General features: G+C 37.9%; 1 long non-coding RNA gene across 2 annotated transcripts; it reads left to right on the top strand.

Annotated features, from left to right (window-relative positions):
* Positions 1–797: 797 nt before the first annotated feature.
* Positions 798–5,326, top strand: LOC122357600. 2 transcript variants are annotated; one of them, XR_006252503.1, is made up of 4 exons: positions 798–2,593; positions 2,690–2,855; positions 4,326–4,497; positions 4,581–5,326. It is a non-coding gene; the product is annotated as an uncharacterized LOC122357600 (long non-coding RNA). The 2 variants fall into 2 exon arrangements; XR_006252501.1 differs by having other exon boundaries at positions 798–2,855.
* The last annotated feature ends 4,959 nt before the right edge of the window (positions 5,327–10,285 follow it).

Raw genomic sequence — 10,285 nt, 5'->3', positions numbered from 1 at the left:
CCACAGATGCACTGATATAGTTAGCGTTGAAATCTGTTCTACACGCCAGCGCTTTAATTCTACATTCACGGCACGCGTGATGGAAGAACATTGCAGTCTCAGTAGGACTGGAGATAACCCCTAACTCATCTAGCACACTTAACATGCGGTTCTAGCACAGTAATTTAGTTCTTAGGCTCTACGATTACAACCAACATGCTGTTCGCAAGAATCATATACACAGTGGTTGCCGTACATGCAATTTTTTTATTGCTATTTGTAGAAAAATATTGTTGATATTATTAGTACTTAAAAACTGTTGTGTAGCAAATTCTGTGGTATAGGTGGAAAATTGGAAAATATATTTAAATACAAGCGTTGATTAATGTGATTACAAGTGATTAATGCATGTGTGTGTGTTTATATGTACATAATTAATATACTCAGCACACATACATATATTAGGCAAACAAAAACTTTTATTTGAATAAGATTAATTACGATTGACAGCACTATAAAATAACATTTTAACCTAATAATTATTAGTAAGTGTATAACTTTCCTACGCTTTACTTGATTAGACCACGTTCTCAAAACATTTCTCAAAATTGGCATGAATTAAAATAGATTAACCATATAAAACAGTGATTTTGTTTTGTTTTTTGCTAATGAAGACTATTTAAAAAACAGAATTTCATTAATTGCAATAAAGATTAAACATAAATATTAGAAGAACAAACAAAAGAAATGAGAAATTTAGGTTGAGTTAAAACTGAATTAATACAATTAATATAACTGTAATGGTAATATAAATTTATTACAACAACAGAAACATAAAAAAACTAATACAATTGAAAAAGGCACATACAATTATTAAATTGAAATTTATTTATTCATCTTTGTTAATGTTAATTCAAAAAATACAATCATTTCATGTTAGCTCACTGTGCATAAACTAACTGTTGTAGAGCTATTGTTCATTCTTTGTTCATGTTAACTAAGGTTGTTAACTAATGAACCTTGTTGTAAAGTGTTACCAAATGTTATTAAGAATATATAAATGAAAAATAAATAGAAAACAAATCAATTGTGTGTGTACATGAATACAGAATGCAGATTTTAAGCAGATTGCTCCAGATTGCTTATTTCTCATTGACCTAAAGAATGAACCACGAGCAGAGCAGTGCATTACGCACAGAGCCCATTGCATCTCATCCCTTTCTAACAGACAACATTTGGATAATAATGGATTAATCTGACATAATTATTTCGTCTTAGGCGCAGACCTCTAGTCACGGCTATAAGAAGATGCAGCGATGAGCTAATTTACTGTATTGTCAGAGGGCCTATCATGGCTTCTTATTAGGCTGCATAGCAAATCCTAAGCTAAATGATCTGTGTCCGGCCTTCCGAGGGAGAAGACGGCATTCTGCAGCACAAGTTCCGCCAGCGCAAATGAGATGCGAGATTTGAAGAGAAATCCTCTCCCCCATACAGATATAAAAGCAAGGACGTGCACACAGCCGCCTCCCGATCCAAACATTGACTCATCAGCACACGCCACCTGTGAAAACACCAAGCTATTTTCACAGGAATAAAGAGATGCAACCAACTTGCGCGTTTAACTGTTATGCGCCGCGCTTAATTCCGGCACAGTTGTGTGCGTGTCCTAAACCTACAATTTATCACATAAATGCCAGATAAACCTAATCACTATGCTAACATTTGCAGCTCCGATTGTGCCAAACACAGAAGCGTTAATTAATCTAATGTTCTTGCGGCAGACGCAAGCAGTCGCACATGCAGGCACGCTGTGGGAGTGATTTGTAAGGCACCATGTGGGGCTCTAATCTGCGGGTTGCAGCGGGATCTTTACAGCCTGCTCACGGGCCCGAGTGGCAGAAATTAGGCCCAAATTCAATCAGTCGTCCAGGCAGGCTTGGGCTTTTTCCTGCAGGCCTCGGGGCGCCTTGGGACGCGAGCTCCATCTGCACTAGGGGTACGGAGAGCTTGCGCTCGCGGCGCTAGGGAGTTATGAGTATTGCGAGCCGCCATCTCTCCGCACATTAGTGTCACGGCTAAACTAAATAAGGACTCAGGGCTTGAGTGTTTAGCTGAGGAGTAATTTAATTTAGGCAACAACGTGCTGTTGTAAATCACAAGGATGAGACGGTGGACTGCATCTGGAGAGGGGTATTTATCTCAAGGCAATACCAGAACATTGAGTTAAAAAGAAATCACACCCTGAGATTATATTTCCCGTTCGTATTTCTGCCTGATTTGGAAGCCGAAGTAAATGCGCAGCCAGAGCAGAAAACAGCTCCTATTTTTCGAGCAAGTTAACTTTCATACGGTCATTGTTGAGGGATTTTTGCAGCGGCATCGAGCGCTGAGAGCACTGTATTACCCGATTGCATCAACTAATCCGCCAACCTATTTGCTGAGGAATATACAGAGCAAGACACTGGAGAACGCATTTCGCGTCTGACTCGGTCGTCTGTGAAATTGATAAGCCACAAGAGATCGACCGTTTCGTACGAAGCCGCAAACACGCATAAAACATTGTGGAACACAGAAGAGCAGGAAAAGCAGGAGCCATGTGCGCCGTACTCAGGTAAATTGTCTGCATATCTCAAATATAATTCATCATCCCCAGCTGCAGCCCTGGCATATTCATTTTTCTCTCTCCCTCTCTTTCTGCACGCTGAAGGATTGTGGGCGATGTGATAGGGTGCATAGGTTGTCCCTTGAGGCCAAACTGACATGATTGGAGCTCCCATTAAAACCAGAATGAAAAGTCCTCACAATGGGAGAAACTCTTGGGAGCAAAATCGGCCCTGGAGACCGGAATAATCCCAGGGTTTTTTCATCAGCAGGTGAGAATCTTGCATACCTTTGCAGCATCTGTGGGTAATAGAATTGATTCTCCAAGAGTGATACGTACGAGCGGTGCAAATTAAAAGAAAAAAGGTTAGGGCAATGTAAAATAAAAAGCTAATCCACAGCCGGAGTTTATCCTTTGGTGTAAATGGAGTGTAGTTAGGTTGTAGGAGCTTTAGCCGCACAATCAGCGCAGGAGTTTGTGATGCAGTGCTCCACTGGGACCTAATTTACAGAGAGAGGTGCTCTACAATACTATAGAGCAAAACCCCAACAAACAAACTACTTACCAATTCATTTATTCCGGCGCTCATGCACAGGAGACACAACTATTTTCACTTTTACCTTGTGCTTCAGGAGCACCGTTTCAAATGCAAAATATTTTTTTTTTCTGCAAATCTTTTAAAGAAAGAAAGAAAGAAATCCGGCATGCAAATAATTGTTTAGGTTCTTATCAACATACGTTCATGCGTATAGATTTAAGGTTTTGGTTAAGATGGCAGTCTGTAACTTTAAATATTCATATTAAGCATTCATTGTTGATTTAACTTCAGAGATGTGTACTTTTTCAGTGAAGCAGCAGAGCAACACTGAGTTGCTCTTGCATGTTTTATGTGACTTGGTTTTCAATAAGGTTGAATTTTAAATCATAAAGATGGTTATTCTGTGTTTCAAGCCTTCAGTAAAACTGGGTTGTTACAAAATATGATATTATAACTATTCTATTTGTACGTAATTTTACAGTATATGCGCTTAACTGTATACAGTGCACTTTCCTAAGGAAGAAATAGTAACGTAAGGGAGCTAAGGTCAGGATTAGTTATTACTTTAAGTACTATAAAAAGTCTTCGAAGTTCTTAGTATGTGATATGTCCACTTCTGATTTAATGGAATCGAGCTGACATGGACCTCTCAAGTGATGATTCACATTTTCTTGCATAATTTGAGAACCTTCCAAAGAGCATATTTTTTGCTTCAATGGAAGCAAGACAAATGTGAAAAAAAGAGTTGTCACAAATTTGCTTATTTGAGCAGTGACCTAGAAAAAGTGTGAAATCCTAACTGTTTGTCATTATTACGCAGCGCTTTGTAATCGCTGATTCTAATTGGTCAGTTTTGGTTTACAATGGTTGGGTATTTTCTAATATTCACTGTTGTCCTTGGCAACTCTGTATATCCGGGTAACTGGAACCAGAACTACTTTCAAGTCTCTGTAATCGCACAACAGATATTCATTCTTTCTTTTTTTTCTCAGTTGAAATTAAAATGACATTTTCAGTGACTGATCAGTTAAATGGGTCAGTATTGATATTAATGTTACAGCGTTATTCTTGTTGCCACGCTGATTGTTTTGTACATTTGTTTTGAAGATTTAAGATAGTATACTGGTATACTTAGATATTGAGCCAGACTTTCACTGTGACATGTATCTAGTGGTCCCTTGTATCAATCTCTTTTTCTTCCAGATGCTGAACGCAGCATACATCTGACTTCACAGTAAAGCTGTCACTTATAACCACTCTAAGCAAAATAATAGATTTGAAGGTTTGGGAATATTATTCAATTTTACAGCCCACCGTGAAAGAGGGTTTTATTTCCCTCACAGAAATGACTTCGTCTGCCCAATTGCTGTTCCTGGTAATACACAATAAAAAAAAAATATCAAAATGCGTTTTTGCAGAACAGGAAGGGCAAGAATTGATCACACTCTTCCATTACAGAAGCAAACAGCGGGCTAGAGGGAGAGGAGGAGAGATGAAAGAACATCAATGCAGAGAAAATGTGCAAAACCACAGAGAAGCACTGCCTGGCATAATGACTCAGCTACCGCGCAGGGACCAACAACTTTCTAAAGCATCTCAGACATTAGGCAGAGAGGCGGGATGCTCCTTGCCCAGTACTCTAGCTGTGGGCGCTGCCTGATGCAATTAAAACGAGCCCACGGAGCCTGTGCGCAGACGCAGTGATGTGCCTCGTACTACTGAAGAACATCACATCAGTGTTGTAAGGACGACCGGGCCCTAATCTACACTTTTTCAACAGCCGGCACACCATGCATAATTAACACACATTACTAATTCAAACCTAAAGTGGTTCCCATGTAATCTACTGCAGTTCACTTTAATTAAACACATGTACTCTCGAACGATCTGCAACCGTGTAATGTGTGTGAATGAATAAAGAACAGCAATGGGATTCGGTCATGTGCAACGGCAGACCCATAAACCCAAAACCCGATGGATCATTTCAGGGCTTAATATTATGCAATAAATTGGAGCCAAATTTAAAAAAAAAAAAATTTGGGCACTTAAAAATGTATGAATTTCATTGCACGTGTAATAAAAGATGCATTTTCAGACAAATTATAATTTTCCGAGAGATAACTTTGTTTTTGGATGTACTGTAATTGTGCAATGACTTCAGATCTGAAGGTTATTTTTCTACCCGGTCTCATAGCATAAACGTACCTTGGTGTACCTTTTAGTAAAACACAATTATGTACCAACAAGTACATATCACTGCAGTTTGCAAAAGGAATGAACACTAGAGGCAGTAAAACAAAGACAGCTTTTATTCCTTTTTCACTACTCTACAGAGTTTCGATTAAAAAGTAATTTTCACACAATTACTTGAAGAATATAATTTTATGACTGCAAAACAATATTAATATTCTGAAAATCTTCAGCTTCATATCTATAGGTTTTCATCAATGGCAGTTTTGTTGGATGGCTCGGGTTCGAATCCTGTGTACGTACGGTTCGATAAAACAGTTCAAATCTGTTTAAAAGGAAGATCAAATGGTGCGGTTGCATCAACATATGCATTTTTATATCAGTTTTGATCAGGTATGTTTAGGGTTGGATTTGGTGTAGGGCATAATTTCAACATGATAGAGCATTAACTTTAGCAGCAGTCCATGGATATTTAAATTCTGACATAATAAAAATGTGCCAGGGTTCACAGAGTTCAGTTTCTTTTTGAAAATGTGGTGAAAACTGCAGCAAGGCACGTAAAACGCTGTTGCACAAAAAGTGCGCAGAGAAACGTATTTTTATGAGACCACGTTGTTATTTTTACTGGATCATTTTAATAACCTATTGTACTAAAAATGCATACACAATTCAAAATACACGTTTGTTAATAGTTTTTTTACCCACCCTCAAGTTGTTTTAAATCTGTAGGAGTTCCTTTCTTCTGTTGGACATAAAAGAAGATATTCTGAAGAAAAAAAACAGTTGATGGACACCATAGTAGAATTTTCATTTTTGGGCGAAATATTCCAAGTGTCCAAATGTTTCAGCATTTTTAATCTTGAAAAATTCAAATGATATATAAGTAAATCTTGGGATGGTGCATAAACAAGATGTGTTTAAAAGCAAATCCTTTATCAGCTGGTGTCCATAAAGCATAAGCCGAAACTCTGCAGTGATTTGTAAGCGAGCGTTTGAGATTGCCAGGAGCCAGGCTGACCTTTGACCTCTCCTGAAACACATTATTAAGATAAACCTTTTAAGGAAAAGTTGGGAGACTGGATTTACTCTATTGTGCTTTAAACACAGTAATGGAAACAACCCCAGTGGGCAAGCCTTTGCTGGAAAGTGTTATCAGACAGCTGACCTACTGAAATATCAGTGTTGTGACCCATGCTGCCCCTGCATTAAAAACAGCTGTCTCCTCACAGAGCAAGTCGGCTGGAATGGAAAAAGCCTCAGCTAAATTTGACAAAGGATCTTTAGTGAACTGAAATTGTGTTTTCAATGCAAATTCACTCATTTCCTTCTCTCCTCCTTTGCTGTTCCGGTTCTGCACAGGTTCGTACATGTACGCTGAAATTCTGAGGCAACACATTGTGGGAGTTACGAAGGTGAAGTTCAGAGACAAATTGTGGAGGTGTAAGAAAGGCAACACAGGAAAATGATACATCTGTTCTGTTGCTGCTCAAACATGTACTTTGACACAATTACCTTGTGTGAGTGAATTTTCACCCTTCGGCTTGTGAGAGGTGCAGCGTGCCGGTGACAGGTGGGAACGGAGCTGAGGATTGCCTCCAAAGTGCTTGGAGAAACTGACAAGCTGCTAGAGGGATAGCAGCAGTTGATACTTCACTGCCAACAAACATCTCAAGCTTAGGGATATAACTGCCTAGCACTCTTGTAATGGGGTGACCTGTGTTGTATGTCATACACCAACAGCACGCATCTTTTAAAAGCTAAATGGTTTTTGATTGGTCACATTATGGTAATAAATACCCAGTGTTTAAGAAAATGTAAGAATAGAAACCCTACTATTGGGGTGCAGTCAGGATGTCATGTCAGTACTATACTGGCATCCAGTGGCTGATATGGGAAGATTGTGAGGAAAGCATATAGGGGCTCTACTAGAGCTTCAACAAATTACCTTCTGACATACATTTGACCATTCGCACACACGTTTGTCCACGCATGTGGATTGAAGCATGAATAATTCATCAACGTGGTCAGCATTTTACATATCCAACCCTTTGCGGTCTATGTTAAAGCAACAGTTCACCCAGAAATTAACATTATGTCCAACTTAAAAAAAAAAAGTGGTTTTGGATACCACTGACCTCCACAGTACCGACAAGAACAAAATATATTTTTTGTGTATCCAAAATGAAAAAAAAAAAACAGGAGTATAATTTAGTAAAATGTGATTTGTACAGAAACGTAGAGTCTACTATTAAAAAAATAAAGGGATAGTTCACAAAAAAACTAAAATCAGTCCTTAATTGCTCACCCTTGTGTCATTTTCTATGCTAAAACAAAAAGATGTTTTTTAAATTGTATACGTGATTAATAGTACCCTGACTTCTATACTACAGAAGAAAAAAATACTAAAATAAGTCAATGACGACCATCAACTGCTGGTTCACACAAGTTCTTTAAACATTGATTAGTGGAAGAAAGAAAACTGTAGTATAGGGGTTTGGAACATCATGAAGGTGAATGATTGATAACAGATTTTAACGGTTTATAGACAGATTGATTGTGTGAACTAAGCCTTTAAGCTTGAACATCCACCTTTAAACATACTTACATTAGAGATGGTACGAATTCATACGACTTAACAACCAATTCACCTAAAAATGGTCACATGAAGGTGTTCTGTCAGCTGACCTTGTACGTAAAGTGGACGTTAAAAGAGATCCATGTAGGCCCGTGTCATAAAGACAACCCTTACCCATCTCGCACAACGACTGAAAATACAGAGGTCTGTATTGAATTAAACAACATGCTTTTAAATGTATGCTGTGTGCTGAGACAGGAAGCGGGAGACGCGCTACTATACTCTGAATGTGCTTACGCGTGTGTATTCAATTACCTCGCCCCAAGTTAATCCATGGTTCAACAACAATTTTAATTTCATGGAAGAGTACACAAATACCTGGGGATTGAAAGATTTCTGCATTTTAATGACCTCGGTTACAGTAGGACACCTGCCGGCGCCGTCTGCAGACCTTTTTGTTCGACGGCGCTAGTTCTGACTGGTGAAAATAAACAAACGCTCAGCAATCTATCAATCAAGCGTGTCGCTATGATAACTAACGGCGTGAGGAGGACCCGCGTCTCTACAGAAGCGCTCTCTCTCCATCAGTAACACCGGCGGGGATCCTCTGATGGCTCTTTATACATCCTGGTAAGAGAGACGGGAGTATTTCCTCCCCCAAATCGAGGTGTGATAGAACAGAGATAACTGACACGAAGCGCGTCTCTAAAAATGATCGAAAGCCTCGGCGCTCGCGCACGCTTGTGATTATACTTCGGATAGGCGCTATAAATGTTCAAACGGAAGAGGAAGTCGGCATGTTTAGCAGAGAAAGAAAAAGTCTGTGAAACGTGCCCTAATTGATAACTCTCGTTGTGTGGTGCGGTCAATTTGATTTCAAACTGCTCGAAACACTTTTCTTGTTGACTTTTCCTCAGTCGTGAATGTGCCTGTAAACCAGTCGTTCTTGAGAAGTGGGACCAGACGTTGAAAAGTTGTTCACGTTAGCAGACGGATTGCACTTTCATGTGTGACCAGCAATTCCACAACACATATAAAATATCATAATGAAATATTATCAAAATATTTAACTAAAGGTGGAGGCGAAAACCTGAATTTGTAGTCATTTTATATCGAATACATTGGATCAATTAATGTATTGAAACAACGATATTGTATATAAAGCTTTTATTCAAGAGTCACATTTGAGGATTTTGTTATATCACTGAAACACAAAATCTTACATACATTTCTTTCACAAAACGGATATAGTTCATGTAGTAGCCATTTTGTTTTTTTTTCTATTGATGCTAGAAGCTAATGGAACCTGCTTCAGGAGAATAGAATTATTTTGATATCATTATTAAAATATTAACTTAGCAGAGCCAGTCCTACAGCAATGTACTTTGCAGTGGTAAACTGTGCGGTCCTTTAGAGTGACAGCTGCCCCTGATATTACCTGATTTTATTACATTTATTGAACACCTGACGGTGTTGACAAAAATTGGGGACATAACTTTGAGACCTTATAAAACATGCATGCATCACTGAACTTTTTCATAATTAAAAAACATTTTTATTAATATGAATGATTGAACCCTTCTCTGTGGACACACTGTTGTAGATGTAGTGAATAGATAAGGGTCATAGATTTGGTATAATACTCAGAGAATTAAATCGAATGTGATCATTTTGTTAAATACATTCAATTATTAAAATGTATTTTTAAACCTAATAGCGGCTACACTTGCTGGATCTGTTTTGTCCCACGTCTCAAGAAAGATTGAAATTTAAGACACAGATGTGTTTTGGAAAGGATGTACAATCTTTGCCAACTACTGTTAGGTCAAACCCTTTGGTTTCCATGTAATTTGTCAAAGAAAAGCAAAGAGTCAGGTAAAGGAAAAGCCTGTTGTGGCTTGTCAGAGCTTAAAATATGAAATACATGAGACTGTACGCAATTAAAAATGTAATGTTTATTTGAAATTGAAGACTACATAGAATGTGAAGAGTTTTACAGTTTCATGGTCAAAAATCTGTGAAAATTATAATTTTGGTTGTTATTTTATTTACTTATTTATTGGATTTCAGTTGTAGAAAATCTTAAAACCAAAGCTTAAAACCAGACAAAAACAAAAATGCAGTTAGATACTGTTAAATTAGTTCACTTAAGAAAAGATTAATTGTATTTACTAAAGCAATGTTAAGGTAAGAAATTCAGTTGACTAACTTGTATAAGTCAATGTATTTATCTGTTACTAAAGTAGCCGTGGCAAAAAACAAAGAAATTCAATTTTGAACAGAAATGTATGGGTCAAATTGACCCTCGAAACAAACAGTTCATTATTTTCTCATGTTTTACATTTTTAGTCTCCGACAAGCAGCAATAAATGTTTTTTTTCTATGGCTCATCAGTGTT

This window comes from Puntigrus tetrazona, chromosome 2 (assembly GCF_018831695.1).
Source record: "Puntigrus tetrazona isolate hp1 chromosome 2, ASM1883169v1, whole genome shotgun sequence".
Classification (NCBI taxonomy): Eukaryota; Metazoa; Chordata; class Actinopteri; order Cypriniformes; family Cyprinidae; genus Puntigrus; species Puntigrus tetrazona.
This window is presented reverse-complemented; position numbering and strand designations above follow the sequence as displayed.